Below are 18,744 nucleotides of genomic sequence, written 5' to 3'. Positions count from 1 at the left end.
TGAACAATGTGCATTTTGGAGCTACAAGGAGCCATTGAGATCTTGTATTCAATTTTACAGAGGAATAAACTGAGACTATAGGAAGTTAAATAAAGTGCCTAAAATGTCAGTTAGTCACGGAGGCCAGCCATATTCCTATCCGACATTCTTGCTATCACCATCACATGGGCCTCTCACCTTCTAGCACTATGGCCACCTTTGGTACCACCCTGTATGAAACCAGAGCCTACTGCTTGACCCAGGGGAGGGAGCCTCCCAGATCCATCAGAGTTCCTGCCTCTGATGACAGGTAGGCGTCAGAGCAGAACAAAGTCACTCAAGCTTCACCTTTGGGGAATACGGGTTTTATTAACTTCACACACTCACTCCTCTGGCTGTACAGCTGCAGCTTTCTGAATACAGTCCATCAGTCTCCAATGGGTCCTCCTGCCAGTGCCACATCTAACAGCAGCAGACCCAGGATGACTCTGACCGCCTCTCTGGTGCAAATATAATGGATTTATGTCTCAACACACACACACCACAGAACACTGAAGGGAGAATCTGGCTTGGGACAGAGTCAGGCACATGCTTGCAAACAGAGCAGGATGGGTGTGAATTATTCATTGCTCCCCTCCCTATGGACCCAGGACCACTCCCTTCATAGAAGTTCTTTTTTACAGGTTGCTGTACATCCTCCAAAATTCTAGAGCTGTCTCTAAACACAGTTACCAGTCTACTTTCTTTTTCCAAAACCCTCTTTCAGGAGAGCTTCTGTATTTTACCTCTATGACGTGTTAGGGTCTAAAGACAGGTAAATGGCCATTTTTTTCTGTGTTTCCTCTCATAGGAGACATGAATCTCTTTTATTGTCAGTAATCCAGGGGTCTGGCTTAACAGTAACCACACATAATCTGCCTGAAACTTCCTGCTGCTGTGGGAGACAGGAGAAAATAGATCTGTTATTGGATCAGTTCAGATGCTCAGGTCCTCATAGGGTGTTAGGAACTGAATTGTGTTCCCAACCCCAAATTCACATGTTGAAGCTTCCATACCTTAGAATGTTACTATATTTGGAGACAGGGTCTTTATAGAGATAATTAAGGTTAAATGAGGTCATGAGGCTAGGGTCTTAATCTAATATGACTGGCATCCTTAAAAAAGGAGGGAACGATGCCAGGGATGTGCACACAGAGAATAACCCATGCAAGGAATAGAGAGAAGGCAGCTGTCTGCACACCACGGAGAGAGGCCTCAGGAGAACCCAAACCCGCCAAACTTTGATCTTACACTTGTAGCCTCCAGAACTGTGAGAAAATTAATTTCTGTTGTTTAAGGGGTCTGTGGTATTTTCTTATGGTATCCCTAAAAAACCCATCCATAGGGTGATGTAGAAAGCAACATGGATCTTGATTTTGATCATAAAACCTAGCACCCAAAGGGTGCAAGAGGCTTTGTGCTTTTTGTCATGGGACATGATCAAATCTGACCAGTTTCCCTGTGGATGAAGCACAAGCCAAGGTATTCAATCTCACAAGCAATGGAAAGGAAGAATGGCGACCTTGCAGCCAGGTGGATTTCTTTTTGGCAGGCATGGAGCAGAGTCGTATGTCATGGAGCTGGGTCACATTTCAAAGAGCAACCTATATCCAAAGACTATCTTGCCCGAGAAAATATCTGTCCTATCAAATATCCTTTAGTCTATACGTTATAGTCCTGGCATATATTGTAAGAGCTCATTAGTTCAAACCTTCCAGTTACTTGAGTTTTGTGAAAAAAGTTATACTAAAGTTTATCTTTATACAAAGTACAAATGAGGTGATGAAGAAATCAATCGATCAACTTCAAGGAAGTGGTATATTTACTTAGAGCGGCTTCAAGAACCTTAGAAGTATGCATCTTCATGTAAATAATGATTGTACCAAAGCATGAGGTGTTCATCTCTCATCATAGTCCAGCTCCCTCCCTTTCTCTCTCACCCTAAAGAGCGGTTCTTAACCCCTGCTCACTTTGAAAGTTGATTTAGAGAAATTAGGAAGATGAATGAGAATACCAGAACCTACAGGAAGGACAGGATAGGATCAGTATGATTTATTACACATCTGCAAACATAGTCAAAATATCTACTACATAGTAGGTACTCCCTAAGTGTCCTTCCCAATCTCCTTTCCCACTTAATCTAAAAGTAAGCTTTACAACAGTGATTAATGTTGGTGCTGAAGGATCATGGAAGTTCATAAATTATACAGCTGAAATGAAATTAGAGACTATCAACTCCAATTCCTTTATGCTAAGTAAGATGTAGAAACTGAGGCCAACAGAGGTTAAGTGATTTCTTCAAGTTCATTCACTCATCAATGAATACCTGTTGTGTGGCAAGCATTGGGCTGGCTACAGAGTCGGTTGTTGACAAAGTCAGGACCAGGATCCAGGACCTTTGACCTTGAGCTCCTTCCACCCCTAATCCCAGTGCTGCCCCTGAATTAGTTTTGTTTCAGAAATCACCATGTGATCTCAAGCATATCTTGCCACCTCTGCCCATTATTTAGGGATAATTCTTATTCCTTAAATGCGGTAAAAGAAGATACATAAAATAAATCCTAAATGCTGACAGGATTACACTCAGAGAAAAGAAGAAAAACATCTACAAATGCCCCTTTGGGTGTTTGAGAATGCCTGACAGGTTTCAGTGACACTCTACTTTGAGTAGAACCACGGCACAGATGGAACTGAATGCAAAAGGGCCATCGAGAGGGTATGGACTAGGTCAGCAGGAGGGATTCTGTGAGAGCAGTTGTACCAAGTGTGGAGGTAGACATGGGAGGTTGGGAACAAACTGAGATTATTGCTGAAGAATGACTCAAACTGCAGAGACAGAAAGGAGTGGTGTTCTAGGCAGAGGGAGCAGAACAAACACATGTGCATGGGAACATCTGTTCAATGTGGAATCTGAAAAGGCTTTAAAAAGTAGAAAGTAGGATACAAAAACATGTCATTATTAATAGCTTATAATCCTCCTGTCTAAGAATTTATGTAAATAGGCTATTTTCAGCCTGATTCATTTTTCTTGTAAACTGGCTTCTTCAAGCTCCAAGAGTGCCTTGAATGCAAACACAACAACTTTGTTGAAAAAGTCAATATTTACCCTTTTATGTGCTTTCTAATTTCAACTTCGTCATTCAGCTAATATTTTAGCAGGGCCTCTAAACTGGCCATAAGGAAGCTTGAGATGCTTCCCAGGCCTGTGAATGAACCAAACATAGCATTGTACCTGCTATGCTCACAAACTGAGCTTAGTTTACTAGTGCCAAACTTTTTTTTAAAAGTGAGAGTGGTAAATTTCTCCAGAAGAAAATTTATGCGATCCAAGTAGCAGCAACACACACACACACACACACACACACACACACACACACACAGCTTCCCATCTGTTTAATACTTTGGAATCTGAGACTCAAAAAATGTGTATTTTGTATAGTGTCCTGGAAACATTTTAAAAAGAAGAAAAATCTCAGTTCATAAGGAGATACTTCAACTTTCTCATGGTTATTATTAAAAAACAAATCTTGCCTCTGGCCTATGATAGAATATCTGGTATCAGACTAGTTCTCCTACTATAAACCTTAAAACTAGAAACAAATCATTAGGAAGTGAAATTTAAAAATAGTATTTGCAATAACATCACAAACACAAAATGCTTAGAAATAAATTAATGAAAGATGGGAAAGATGGGAAAGATGCCCTTTAAAAACTAAATAAATGCATAGGTATACTATGTCTATGGATCAGAAAACTCAATATTGTTAATACGTCCATCCTACACAAATTAACCCATAGACTTAATGTAATCTCAACCAAATTTCTAGAAGACAAGATGGTTCAAAAAATTTTATGTAAATACAAAGTGGCAAGAATGCAAAGACAGTATTAAAAAGGAACAAAGACTGGGCGAATTACACCACCTAATGCAAAGATTTATTACAAACTTCATTAAGCAAGACATCATCCTGTTGGCTAAAAACACAGATATAAATCAACAAGAAGGACTAGACAGTCCAGATGTAAACCCGAAAATATATGGCCAACTGATTTTTGAAAAATGCACCAACATAATTTAATGGGAAAGGAGAATCTTTTCAACATAGGCTTCTGAAATAGGTGGACCTCCACATGCCAAAATGCACACACACAGACACACACACACACACACACACACACAAACACAACACCAGAATCTCAGCTCCTGTTTCATGCCATACACAAATTTAATTTAAAATAAATCACAGACATAAAAAGGTAAAATTATAAAAATTTGAGAAGAAAACGTAAGACAAAATCTTTATAACCTTTGTGTAGGCAAAGATTTCTTAAACAAGACACTACAAGTACACACCATAGAGGAATAAAAAAGTGATAAATCTATCTTCATCAAAAGTAAAATAGTCTGCTCTTCAAAAGATAGTTAGGAAATTGAAAATGTAAGCCACTGACAGGAAAAAAATATTCACAATGCAGATGTATGACAAAGTACTAGACTATAAAAACTCTGCCAACTCAATAAGAAAAAAAATAAAATAAACCAAAAAATGCACAAAAGATTTTAAATAGACATTTGATAAAAGAAGATATTCAACTAGTCATAAGTGCATGAAAATATAGTAAACATCTTTAATCATCATGCAAATACAAGAATGGCTAGAATTAAAAGACCATAAATACCAAGTGTTGACAAGGACTGGGGGGCAACTCATACAGTGTTATGGATGGTAAAATGGCGCAACCACTCTGTGGTTTCCTCTAAAGTGAATCATACACTTAGCATACTACTCAATGATTTTAATCATAGCATTTGCCTAAAAGAAATGAAAATGTATATTCACAAAAAGATTTTATGTGAATATTTAAAGCGGCTTTATTCGTAATAGCTCCAAACTGGAAATAATACAAACGTTCATCAGTTGGTGAACAGATAACTGAACTATTGTATATTCAAACAATGGAATACTACTCAACAATAAAAAGGAATTAACTACAGATAGACGCAACTACAGATAGATGAATGAATCTACAACATTCTGCTGAGTGAAAGAAACCAAACACAAAACAGTATATCCAAAATGACTCTAATTATATTAACTCCTTGATCATGCAAAACTAATTAATGGTGATGGAAATCAGATAAATGTTTGCATGAGGCAAAGATTATTGGCGGGGAGGGGGGTGCGGGGATGAAATGCAAAGGGCCATGAGAGAAGTTTCTGGAGTGATAGAAATGTTCTACATAATATTGAATTGGTGGTTACTCTTGTGTATACATTTGTCAAACTCATCAAAGTATCCACTTGAAATGTCAATTATTCTGGAAGAAATTTGATTTAAAAAATAAAAATTATAGGAGCGCCTGGGTGGCTCAGTCAGTTAAGCATCTGACTCTTGATTTTGGCTCAGATCATGATCTCACAGTTCTTGAGTATGAGCTTCATGTCGGGCTCTGTGCTGACAGTGTGGAGCCTGGTTGGGATTCTCTCTCTCCCTCTTTCTCCGCCCCTCCCCCACTTCCACGAAAACACACACTCTCTCTCAAAACAAATAAGTAAACATTAAAAAAATAAAGATCATAAGATAAACAGGAACTTGCACAGTACAGTTTACAAAGGCATTTCATTGTTGGGTTGAACTTCTTAATACCTATCACCACCTTGTGAAGTAAACATACTACAAGCTTCTCTTGTGAAAAAATTACAAAATCCAGTCTGTTTATGAGCTACAGTGTCTCACTTGAGCATAGGTTTTATCCCAACACCCCCTGGAAGAGTGAGATGAACACCCCCACTGCCCCACTCACACAAATTATAAAAGTTGTTTCGGATGGAGCATCACCTAGATTTTCAGGGCGGGAGAGGGAGTGCTTATAATAATAATGGCTATATTGATTTATTATTTACTTATCAGGTCCTGTCTTGTGCCAGACATTGTGGCAAGCTCTGGTCAAGCAATTCTGAAAACAGTTCTGGGAAGCAGGTATTATTATGCTCTCTATTCACAGATGAGGACGATGAGCCTCAGTGAAGTTAAGGGAGTTTCCCAAGTTCACACAGCTAGTAAATGGCAGAGCTGGGGACACAGATCTGATGGACTCAAAGATGCAGCTCTTCCCATACACAGCACCACACTGGCTCCATGTTTAAGCTAAATGGAGCAGTTTCTTTTTGGCAACTAAATTTACCCAAGGGAGCTGGCAGGGAGTTGTCCTTTGGAGATTAAGCTAAGGTCAAATGAACTTCAGGATTGAGATGATGTGCTCCATACCTGAAGGATCCTGTGAGTGCCAATGCTTCTCTTAACCTAGTGGACACTGAGCTCCAAAGGAAAGAGGGGTGTCACTGTGAGGGCACCTGTGCTGATCACCTCAATGTTTGAATATTGATATGAAAAAGCAGGGGAGACTTGAGCGTGATCATGCAGGCAGTACTTGCTGGTGTGAGATGATGTTTTTGGTTAGAGACCTGGAATCACAGAGTCCTAGATGCAAAGTATTATGGCATGAAGTTTTCATGCTGACAAATAGCTTATGTAGACCCATTTTTCTTTTAAAGAAGAAAAATGAAAGAGGCATCAAAACATAATGGATTGTTATATATTTGGGGTTAAGTGCCAAATCTAACACTTGGTAAAAAATGAATTTAAAGCTAGAGAATAGTGGGTTAAGATCCTGACTCTGTACTTGCACTGTGCAATCTTGGGTGGGTTACTTCTCTGAGCCTCCCTCACCTCGGCTGGCAGATGTGATAATGGCACGTATTTCGTGGCACTGATGATAAGGCAGATATTTGTCAGTGCCTGGCACTATGTAATTGCTTGACTCCTCCTTTGAGTAACCCATCTGGAACCTTAGGCTTCAACTTTGTTGCGAATCTCTAAACTTCAGTCCTGGCTGTACCAACTTGCCTGGAAACCCATCTATGTCCAGGGAATGGAATCTGCTAGCGGATTCTTCTCAGCTCCTTCCAGCTCTCTCTTCCGGGGTCCTGCTTTCTTCCTGCACCCCAGGCTTAATACTATCCACTCCTTGCTTCTGGGCCTGCTGAGTCTGCCCAGCTGCCCAGCTGCCCAGAGACCTCAACTCTCTGTCATCAACCTGCCCATGTTCCCTGTAGCTGGCTCAGATGAGAGGGGCAGGTCTGTTCTGATAAAAACTCAGTCACAAAGCCTCCAGGCCTTTCTGCTGAATTCTTTCCTAACTGGACTTTTAAAAAGGCAAACCTGACCATGTTATGCTCTTGATTAAAGTCTGCTTCATTTTTCCTCAAGACAAAGTCCAAAATCCCTAGCACGGCCTGCAAAATCCCACAGGATACAATTTATAGCAACCTACCTTCCACTCTCTCCGATCTGCACCTCCACCTGCCCCAACCAGCCCTCCTCTACCTTCCAACCAGATTGAACTACCTACACTTCCCAAATGGGCTATACTCCTTCTTACCTCAGGGACTTTGCATATCCTATTTCTATTTCCTCCAATTCTTGTCTCCCATTTCCTTCAAAGCTCATCTTTTCTATTCTTCGTGAATCAGTTTAGCCATCACTTGGAAAATTGTCTCTGATTGCCAGGGCTATTCAGGACCCATCTTGTCTGCATCCCTGAATCTGTAAGCTTCCATTACAGGCCTGATTACTGATTAGCCATTAATTGGCTTTCTTATGTCTTTTCTCAAAGAAGGTGAGTACTTGGAGAGTGAGACTACATTTGCATTGCTGTGCCTCCAGTATCTACCAGGGTGTCTGGCATCTAAGGGGCACTCAGGGAGCATTTGTAGAACAAATACATGAAAAGAACGACAGCAAGTCAGGAATGATGAGTGACAACTGCATACCTTTGAAGGAGGCTACGGGCCCTGGAAAAGATAGCCCTTAGAGGAAAGAAAGCAACAGCCAGAATTTCAGCAATAAGCTTTCTGTGAGATTTCCCAAAGGATCCCAGCAAATGGGGCCGACTGCAGTCCAAGACCACTGGACCACCCTGGAAAAGCAAAGCCTTCTCAGAGTTGTGTGGGAACCCCTTCCACCTACATTGTGCTCTCAGCCCACTCAGTCTGGAAATGGAGTGTCACATATTTTGGTCGGTGCTGTGTGCTGGCCTGCTCCAAAGTTGAAGAGAAAGGCATTCTCTAGGCACAAAGAATGCACCCAGACCCACTGATTAGGAATGCATTTTTAAACCAAAAAGTTTGGGAAGAGTTAAGCAGCCTGGAAGCTTTTAGAGATCTTTGGCAAATGGGACTCAGCACAAAGACCTCCCAGGATGTAGAACTAGTCCCAGACAGGAATCAAAGCTGTCCCAGATCTGCTAACGATTTCTAGGGGCTTAAATAATTACCAAAGATCTATTTGTAGCAGGTCCCCAAGGTGGATCCTAAGACTCCTAAGATCTGCTCTCATATAAGACCTGCAAATGCAGGCTTCTTTGACCCAGCAGATGGGCAAATTTTGAGAAATATAGGCTGAGTTGAGATGATCACAGGATCCTTGAGATACACTTGTATAGAAAGACTTCAAACCCATTTCTGACCTGGTCATTATATGGATGCATCACTGGTGACAGTCTCCTACAAATTCTATTTCTTCATCTTGAAAATGCAGACCCACTGAGACTATGTTCCCAGAGGACCACAAATCAGTGCAGTGGACTTGACAGTGAACTGATACTGCACAGCAGTTGACATTCTCTGGGGTCTGAATGCCTGGATTCAACCTTGGCTCTATCACTCGTGTGACTATGAGCCTCACTTTCTACATCTGTAAAATGGGAATAATGAGAGGATGTGTAATAGTAAAGATACAGTAGAATTCGAATTTAGTGTAGAATCCTTGCAAGCTCCTGGCACACAGTACAATCAGTTAGTTTTAAGTACCATTAGTGAAGTGGGAGTCTCCTTAACAATCTGGGTGCAGAGTAGCCACAGGACTGACCACAACACAATCTTTGCTCAAGTGGCTCACCTCATAACACTACAAAACAACTCCATAGCCTCAGCTATAAGATGGTCACTGACTTGGGTTTGTTCTCTGTGTTAATCAGCATATATTTACCGAAATTATGTGCCCACCTAATGCCTGGCTCTGAGGCTACAAAGATGAAGAAGGAATGGTCCCTGCTTAATCCAGTTTTGTTAAATTCACTGATGGGCGGGAGAGTCAGATCCAAATAGATGTCACGGAAGAATAATATCTGTCTCATTACAGTGTGATAAGTTAAGTGAAAGAGGGAGGCAGGGTTGCTGTGGATGCACAGAGCAAGGGCCGAGGGTGTGTGGAAGTCTTCCTAAAGGGCAGAGATTTGGGGGAGACAGAAAAGAATGAATAGGCAGAGATCACCAGCTGAAGAAGGCAAAGGAAGCAGGTTCAAAGCAGTAAGTCCAGCCAGTGCAAGGGCCCAGAGATGCCACGCACTTTGGAAACTATTGGAATGACTTGGAGATATGGGAGTAATTCACCTCAGCTAGAGGCCAGGATATGAAGGTAGTGATGAAGCTGGAGCTTGATGTAAGTAGAAGAGATCTCAGGGAGATCCCATGAGCTGAATTTGGGTTTCTCAACCTCGCCACTACCACCATTTTGGGGCAGGATGGTTGTTTGTTGTGGGGCTGTCCATGCATTGTAGGATACTTAATAGTATCCCTAGCCTCCACCCTCCAGATGCCAGCAGCATGTACACATCCCCTTCCCCACTCTGATGACCAAAATCATCTCTAGACATTGTCAAATGTCCCTCAAGGGGCAAAATCTCCTAGTTGAGAACCAGTGGACTAAATTAAGGACTTCGCACTTTGTGCTGGGTTAGAGGTTCCTAAGGTAAGGCGATATGGCCCAATATGCATTAAATTTCGATTGTTTCGGATTAGAAAGAGGACAAAGACAAATAGCAATGTGGCTATTGCAACCATCTAAGAAAGGCATTATAAGTGACAGCAGAAATGCTAAAGAAGGGATGTTCTCTACATAGAGATATAAACATAGATGTATAGAAAGTTTATACATCTATATATACTCTTTATACAGAGATATACATATATACTAAACATATAATAATATATACTAATATTATATATATAGCATATGTAATGCTAATTATATATTAAGATATATAACATATAATACACACACACACTCATTGACTCTATAGGAAAATTGAGGGAGGTTAAGAGAGAAGGGGGTGATGAGTCTTTACCTCCTATCCAAGGACAAATATGAAAACTGTTTGAATTGTTTATAATCCTCCAGAAAAATTATGAATGGCACCATTACACTTTAAAATTAATAACACAATTTCACAGACACATTAGCTCGTGAAATTCACACAACAGTCTCCCAAATTGGGCTTTGTAATCTGAATACTACATGTGAAGAAACTGCTATCTAGAGAGTTAGAGATTTAGCCAGAGTCACACAGCCAGTTGACTGTGGAGTGTGGACTCACTTGAATCTAATCCCGTTCTCTTCCCCGCCCCCCCAACCATGTCACAAAAGATGTTTCATAACATCCGGCTTATAATATTCTAACCCATTGCAATCAGTTTGATCTGGGGCATTTTAAAACTAATTCCATCTAGTTTTTCAAACAATACACTTCCAAGCAGACGATCTCATGAAAATACATAGAGAAGAGAACCACAAAAAGTTCTGGAAAGTTTTGTATGCCTCTTTCTTTTTCTTTTTAATTTTTTGGTATGCGCTTTCTTTCTTTTTTTCCCTCTTTCTTATGGTGTTAATTAAGGATGCACTGTCCCTGTTTTACTCAGTTCTGGCTCTTATAACGAGAGCTCATCAGCCCTAGCTAAAGTACTCATCCCATACCCACCACGCTTTCTTCCCCAGTAACTCCCCAGGTTTCTGTGAATTTGATGCCTAGAGTCCATGTGTCACAACCAGGCCATTGAGGGGCAGAGAGAATGAAGCCCTGCACTTAATTTGTTTGATTTGCTCTGTTGCTGACAAATCTTTCTGCTTTATCTTTAGAAAGAGGAAAAAAAAAATGTTCCTTTTTTTTTTTTTTTCATGGTGCAAAATTTACAGCTGATAAATCTGTCTAAATGCTGTTAACAGGTAAAGTGCACCTGGGGGCCAAACATGATTTCACCAGACCAGTGAAGAATGTGTGCATTTTCCCCAGTTGTGCCCACACATCATTTGTTACACGGTTTGAAAGGCTTGGCCAGTGGCTGTACTCAGCTTCACTCCCACCCCGAGTCAAAGAGCCTCCACTTACACAGTTTTCCAACTATTGCAAGGGGAAAATTTCAGAGGCGAACATCAGTATTGTTCCGCACACTGGGAGAGAAACAGAAAAGTTACAGAATGTATTCGAACTATGCAGTTGCTCTATTTTTTTAAATTCAGATTTTCTTGAGAATTGCATTAAAAGTCAGAGGGCTAATATGGCCCCTGGAGGTGAAAAGAAACCAAAATTTATCCAGAGCTTTTCATGGGTTAGGTCTTCTACTTGTCACTTTGCCTGCTATCTCATCGATTCTCAGTGCAATGCTATAAGAGATTATCCCTTTATCCTCATTTTCTAAAAGGAAATTTGGAGGCTCAGAGAATATAAAAGACTTGCCCAAGACCACTCAGCAAATGAAGGTAGAATTAATAATATTGTTCACTCACTCGGCTGTTTGTTGAGTGCTTTTGCCAAGCACTGTTCTGGGCACTGAAGATACATCTGGGAACAAGACTAAGACCTCTGTCTTCATGGAGCAAACATTCTGGACAGGAGACAGATAATAAACATGGTAAAGATATAAAATATCTAGTATGTTGAAACAACAAATGCTTCAGTAGTCATTGAAGCTGTTTACCAAGTATTTCCTGTGCTCAGCTTTCTCTGTGTCTGGCTCTAGCAAATGAGTGGTAGGTGGAATCGCTTCTGACTGGAGTATGTGAGCTGGTTTGAGACTCTCCAGGACAGTCTCTATCCCCTCCCATGCTGATAGGCAAGGTTTTAGGTGATAATCATTCCATCAGTCTGGGTCCCAGGTAAGAACTCAAGAGCTCAGCGCTACAAACAGGGTAAAGGTTGTATGCAAAAGAGAGGTTCAACTACAAGTGTAAGGAATGGACATTTAATTAGGAATAACACAGTAAGGGGAGCTCTGAGGCCCTGCTCTGGAGTTCAAATCCAACAGTACAAATGAGCCTAAAGCCTGAAGCCAAGGAAATAGGGTTTTACAAGTCACATCCCATTGTGGAAAGAGCATGATACAGTGCAGGAGAGACAGAAAGTGACTCAAGGAGATGTGGGTTCAAATCTCAGCTCTACCATTACTAACCAGCTGAACAAAAACCTTTGAAACAGTTGAAACAGCTAATAGATGAACATCAGTTTATTTGCAAATGCAAATGACAAAGTTGCTGTATAGAATTGTTGTAGTAAGGGCTAAATACGGTATATTATGTGAAGTCAAAGTGCTTGGTCCCATGTTCATTAACTGTCAGTGCTGCACTATCCCTGTCTCCCGCACCCCAGTAGCCTTCTTCAGGCCTCCGTTCCTGAGAATTAGAAGTTGTGTGTTGTCTGCAACAGGCTACAAGCATGACTTTTCTCAAATGACTGTAATTAGAGTCTTTCCTTTTAAGAGTCTGGTTCTTGTATTCCTCACTTTGGTTTCTTGTTTTGTTTTGTTTGTGTGCTTTCTTTCTTCTTCTTCTGTTTTTTGTTTGTTTGTTTTGTTTTGTTTTGTTTTTTGCTTCATTTGTCTTCAAAAAATCATTAATGTGTCCACTGTTCAACAACATGCCAAAGACTAAACACTGATTCTCATTTCCTATGGCAGTCACTATATTTCCTTCTCTTTTTGCCTCTCTCTCTTTCCAAAACAAAGCAAAACAAAAACAAAACAAACAAGCAAACAAAGAAACCAGTGAGAGCACAGCTTCCTAGCTCCCCTGCAGTGGTCTCCATCCTGTGCATCTTCCTCTCCTCTCTTGGGACCTTGTCTGTTGATTGAGACATATAATTGGATTAAGCAGGTTTATGTCTCTGTGTCCTGTTTCCTGTACAATTTATGTCCTTCACCACACATCAGTAAGAAGCAAAAAAGGAAGTGTCTTCCTTGTTCACAGAGAAAAACCAATTATCCTTCTTCTAAAATGAAATCATATGTATTTATTTGGTGGGAAGTCTTCAAAGAAACCAAAAGGATCCCTCTAAAATACTCAGGCCATCTTTACAACCCCCTGGAGTCAGGCTTAATGTTTATTAACTAAAAGTTTATTGGTTACCTACTAGGCACTAGATATCAAATACAAACAAGAAGGGGTCACTCCCCTTAAGAAGTTCACAGTCTGGGAGGGAAGCAGACATGACTCATTACACTGCAGTGTGATTCATACAGTGTAAGACTGCAGTGGTCAGAAGTGGCCCAAGGGAAGGTGTGATTAATGCAGTGGTGCTTGGGGCAGGAATGGTGGGCTGGATGGGACGTAAGATGGCGATAAGGTTGGAGAGATCAGCCAGGCCTGGTCATGTAGAACTCCAATTATATGGGAGAAAAAAGTGTGGAGTTTTCTTGTTTTCCCCAAGAGAGGAGAGGATTAGAAGATGTGGATGTGGAGGTTGATTCCATTGTGAATCTGGATTGGTTCTAATTAAAAAATGGAAAGAGGAGAGAATGGAATTAATTAGACACTGTGCTGGGAAGTTAAACATATTACCTTGTTTGAACCTCAGAACACCACAGCATGTACCTGCTTTGCCCCAACCTGTTCTTATTGCCCCTATTTTATACATGAGAAGACTAAGGTTCAGAAACATTTGTCTCACATCTGCCCACTGGCCTTGAGAGACATAGCAAAGCTCTTGAGTGCTGGTTGGGGAACCAAAATGATATGTTCTTTCCACATGGGTTTTCTTCTACTAGTCTGTCCATGCCAAGGGCTTTTATGATTATGGCTTCTTTTTTTTTTTAATTTTTAATTTATTTTGAGAGAGAGAAAAAGCACAAACAGGGGAGGGGTAGAGAGAGAGGAAGAGAGAGAATCCCAAGCAGGCTCATCGCTGTCAGTGCAAAGCCTGACACAGGGCTGGACCTCAGGAACGGTGAGATCATGACCTGAGCTGAAATCAAGAGTTGGATGCTTAACCGACTATGCCACCCAGGTGCCCCTATGATTATGGTTTCTTAAAGCCGACAGAAGCTAGATGAACGAATGGTAGCTGGAGAAAAGATGAATACTCAGTAAACTGTTCAGTTACCAAAGATGGCATAATTTCAGATAAAGAAATTAAGGCCTCTGAAACACCTTTGCTCTCTCCCACTGTTTGGAACTTCAACATTGATACACAAGAGAACCTTAGACCCCAGAAGATCATAATTGAATGAACAGTGCTTGCATAAAAGACATATGGCCATCACAAAGCTTTGCCCTACAACACAAAGAAGCATTTCTTGGGGGTCCAAAGTAAACCATCTCATCATCACCAAGCAACCAGATCATATTCTCACATCTCCTTCTGACAGAGGAGACGGATGGTGGTGCTGGGGGCTCCAAACAACTCCCACGGGCAGGCAAGTTCTTCAGCAAGCTTCCTCCCTGGGGTCGACTACCTGGAAAAGGAGATCTTCTCCACCCTTGCTTCTGTGGGGTGAATCAGGAGGAGTGGACCAATAAATCTGGTCTTCCTCTCAAGTCCACATTCTCAAAAAGGATGGTGATTTTTGTTTTGCAGTTGCAGGTTCACCAGGACATATCACCAGGTGACTGAGGCCCCAAACAACATGGATGTCGGGCAGGACCATGGCCACTGGACCAAGAACCTAGGTCTCCAGAAACCAGCTCAAGCCATCTCTCCGGATTACATGTGCCAGGCTGGCTGGCAACGTGAAGAAACTCAGATGTGCAGCCAAAGAATCACTACTCAATCTGTTCAGAGGGTTAGGCTTCCAAAGAGGGAGGAAGTAGTTCAGGGAAAGATGTGAGGGGTCATGGTGGCCCGGCCTATCGCTCCTCCCTACAGGTCAGCCAAGTCAGGCCCTGTTTTATCAGATGGGATGCAGCCTCTCTTCTTTCACTGCTTCCTTGAAATGTACAGCCCAGATTTAGCAATTCTTGCCTCCATTATGTTCGGACAGAACTGATTCTTTGGCTCAAGTACTGAAAAGCAGACATTCTGTCGGTTGCCTGGCACCCTTGGTCTCCCTTCACTCCCCTAAAAGCCCTTTAGGTCAGATGACGCAGATAATACCAATGACCTCTCTCTGACAAATGAGGGCTCCGACAGAGGGAGACTGCCTGACTACTCCAGCAGTTTTCTCCTTGCATGTCCTGCGGGATCAGACAGTGTGGCCCTGGTTCTCACTGCCACACACTTACATGCTGCAATTTTAAGCCATATGAGTCTCTCCTTTTTCAAACTGCTGTAGGGCAATAGTTTCATAATGCGGAGGAACTCCATCAAATTTGGATTTTATTTATAAGATGAAAGGTCCCCTTTGTATATAGGCACAATGGGAAGAGGATACACGTCAAGACCATCTTCCTGAACTCTTATGGTTTGTTGTCCATCTCAAAGCAATGCTGTGTGTCTAAAAAAAGCCAAGAATCATTGCTATTATTGCTGTTTTTGTTGTTAACATTCTTCTTATTGATTGATTGGTTGATTGATTGATAGTGGTGGTTGTTGTTGTCCTGGCCTCACTCTCAATCTCTCAATTCCTAATTCAAACGTTTGTTTTTCTGGCTTCTTTACCAAAACCTTATAATGACAAGAAATTTACCATCTACATGGCCCTGCTCTGCCTCCATCCCCTCCCTAATTTTTTCCTCACTATAGAAGTCATAAAGTCACACATTTTGCAGCCTTTATCCATTTCCTATGGTTGTAAAACTTCAAGGCACTAGGACTTCTTTCCAACTATAAGATGTTCTAATTCAAAATTTTGTGTTCCTTTATGTCAGTGCTAAGCAACCTTTTTACTCTTAGGTAATTTGGGAAAAAAATAACATCTACACGTTATTCTTTTTTCTCTACAGTTCAAAATGAAGACGGCTGTATTGGGTCCCAAGAGGCCTCCACTGCTGGAGGGACTGGAGAGCTGGGCCCCAGAAAGCTCTTCTGCCCCTTCATCACAATGGCCTTGGGAGTTGAGGGTCGCTCCAGGGCAGACTCCTCGATTTTTATGCATCCCCTGAGAGTCAGAAACCTAAGGATGCTTCCCTGGCACCACCCTCCGTGGTGGTACCAATGAGTTCTAGCGATGTCTGTGCTGCTGTGTCCTTGTTTAATATACTTCTGAGTTGGTTATGCTTATAAAATACAGTACATTCATTTGTCGATAAGTCTTCTTTAAAGTCTAATTAAGAATTCTATGGTGGGGTGCTTGGGTGGCTCAGTCAGTAAAGCATCTGACCTCAGTTCGGGTCATGATCTCGTGGTTCCTGAGTTCAAGCCCCCATCGGGCTCTGTGCTGACAGCTCAGAGCCTGGAGCCTGCTTCAGATTCTATGTCTCCCTCTCTTTCTGCCTCTCTCTCTCTCAAAAATAAATAAACATGAAAATTTTTTTTAATTAAAAAATAATTCTATGGTGAATGATGTATATAAAACTGATGGTCTGTCCTTGGGGCCCATTTGACTTAACATGGCTTCTCCTGTGGCTATTTCATATTTTTGAATTGTGAAGAAAGAAAGTAATTTTTTCTGTGCACATATTCCCACTGTTCTTTTTTGACAATAAAGTCAGTATGATGTTAAGGAGTCAGAAATAGGGTTTATAGCACTACTTGACTCATGGCAAAGTAAATGAAAGAATGATATTTGTTGTGATTTCTTCATCAATATAATTTTGGTGAAAAATGGATTGGTTTAAAATAGATGAAGTTTAATTATTTACTCAAGAAATACAGCCAGTGATAACAATGAAGACTTGACTCGAATTTTATTCCATAGCCTGGCTGTCTTGCACATTTGGATTAGGAAGCCAGAGCAGATATCCAGTTTGTTTTTCAGGCTACCTTTTTCCTTTTCATTCTACAAATGAAAGAACAGAGGGCACAATAGGGTAGGGGTGTCTCCCTAGTCTCACGGAAGGTTGATGGCTGGGATGCGGTGAGAAGGGATGCCTCCTAACTCCCCAGGCAGAACTTGTCCACTCTTCCAGGGCTCCTTACTAGCTCAGGACCATTTTCTACTGCTATTCCATGTGGGGCACCCCTTAACCCTCTCTCTTTTATTGTATTAAATGGTTGATTACTGAGGCTCAAAGCAACATGTATAAACATAGTTCCGCATCCCTGTGCACACATATTCTTCTATTTCCTCCTAGGAACTGAATCTTTTAAAGTATGGTATAAGAAAACAAATGTGTTCAGTTGAAAGGCAATGTGATAGAGTTAAAAGGGTTTGGGCTTTAAAATCAGACCAATTTGGGGCGCCTGGGGGGCTCAGTCGGTTAAGCATCCGACTTCGGCTCAGGTCATGATCTCGCAGTTTGTGGGTCCGAGCCCCGCGTCAGACTCTGTGCTGACAGCTCAGAGCCTGGAGCCTGCTTCAGATTCTGTGTCTCCCTCTCTCTCTGCCCCTCCCCCCACTCACTCTCCCTTTCTCTCTCTCTCTCTCTCAAAAATAAACATTAAAAAAAAAACTTTAAAATCAGACCAATTTGGGTTTTAAAGCTGGCTATATCTCTAGCTAGCTGCATGGCCTTGACCATATTACAGTGCCTCCCTGAGCTTGACGTTTGGACCATGGAGATATTTGGACCATGGAGATGTTCCATGTACATTCCTTAGCCTTCTTTCCCATCCATGACAGTCTGTGCCAGGCAAGATAGCAGACAGATCATATCTGAAAATTCAGAACAGAAAAGTGGCTCCACAAGTTCTCAAACGTGAGGACATTTTGAAGTGAAAAATGTTCATGTGCTATTTCGATATCCCATGTGTACATGCAACATGTAATACTGATCCAATCTATATGTAGTTCTTGGGACATGTATAAGTTTCTCAAATCTTGCCATAACTCTGCAGGTATACCTTCCCTACCGTCTACAATAAAAATGCCATCTCACCTTTGGTTCTCAGGATTATGCCCATCTAGCAAATACCTGATTATTCAATAACCACTATTACATATCTGCATTTTCTGTAATGACATACCAAATAGAGAATATGTAGTATTAGAAAATATAATTTTCCGTACAACAAAAACCTACTGTGTACTTGAAGAATAAAAGAGCACTTTTAATAAATGGGGAAATGCATATTTTTAGAAAATATAAATTTAGAAAAGATATTTATCTTTCAGCTGTTAAGAAAGCACAGTTAACAAAGTAAGCTTTTTATCAGTTTACAACTTAAATATATCCTTTGAAATGTAAAAGCTGCAATATTTTTGTATATTCCCTTTTCTAAAACTTTCAGATAACTTCCACTAATATTTATAAGATTCTCATCAGGAAGGATAAATGCAGTTGTAACTGGATCTACTCAAATGAGGCATTAAAAAAAAAAAAAAAAAAAAAAAGTTATGTTGCCTGACTGGCCCAGAGAGTCAACAATAGTTTGAACACTCTGAAGGAGGCAATATCCAGGCACTTCATGGTCCCTAGGCCCTTTGGCTCTTCACCACCCTCAAGCATGAAGAGGAGTTGGTGGTCACAGTGGTACCCTTCAGTCCAGAATCCGACCCAAGAGAAGTATCCTATGAAACAAGTCTGGTGAAAGTCCTAAATAACCCAACTGGGCTCCTTTCTGCCATCGCTTTGTATGTG

At 41.1% G+C, this 18,744-nt stretch overlaps 1 long non-coding RNA gene across 1 annotated transcript in view; it reads left to right on the top strand.

Moving 5' to 3' along the window:
* LOC106976735 (uncharacterized) overlaps positions 1–16,504 on the top strand; it is a 38,719-nt gene extending 22,215 nt beyond the window's left edge. The window contains exons 3-4 of the long non-coding RNA XR_001430521.3: positions 5,932–6,000; positions 16,009–16,504. This is a non-coding gene — a long non-coding RNA (uncharacterized LOC106976735). The remainder of the gene's footprint in view (positions 1–5,931; positions 6,001–16,008) is intronic.
* Positions 16,505–18,744: the final 2,240 nt, after the last annotated feature.

This window comes from Acinonyx jubatus, chromosome D4 (assembly GCF_027475565.1).
Source record: "Acinonyx jubatus isolate Ajub_Pintada_27869175 chromosome D4, VMU_Ajub_asm_v1.0, whole genome shotgun sequence".
Classification (NCBI taxonomy): Eukaryota; Metazoa; Chordata; class Mammalia; order Carnivora; family Felidae; genus Acinonyx; species Acinonyx jubatus.
The sequence above is the reverse complement of the archived record's forward strand: the minus strand, read 5'-3'. Positions and strand labels throughout refer to the sequence as shown.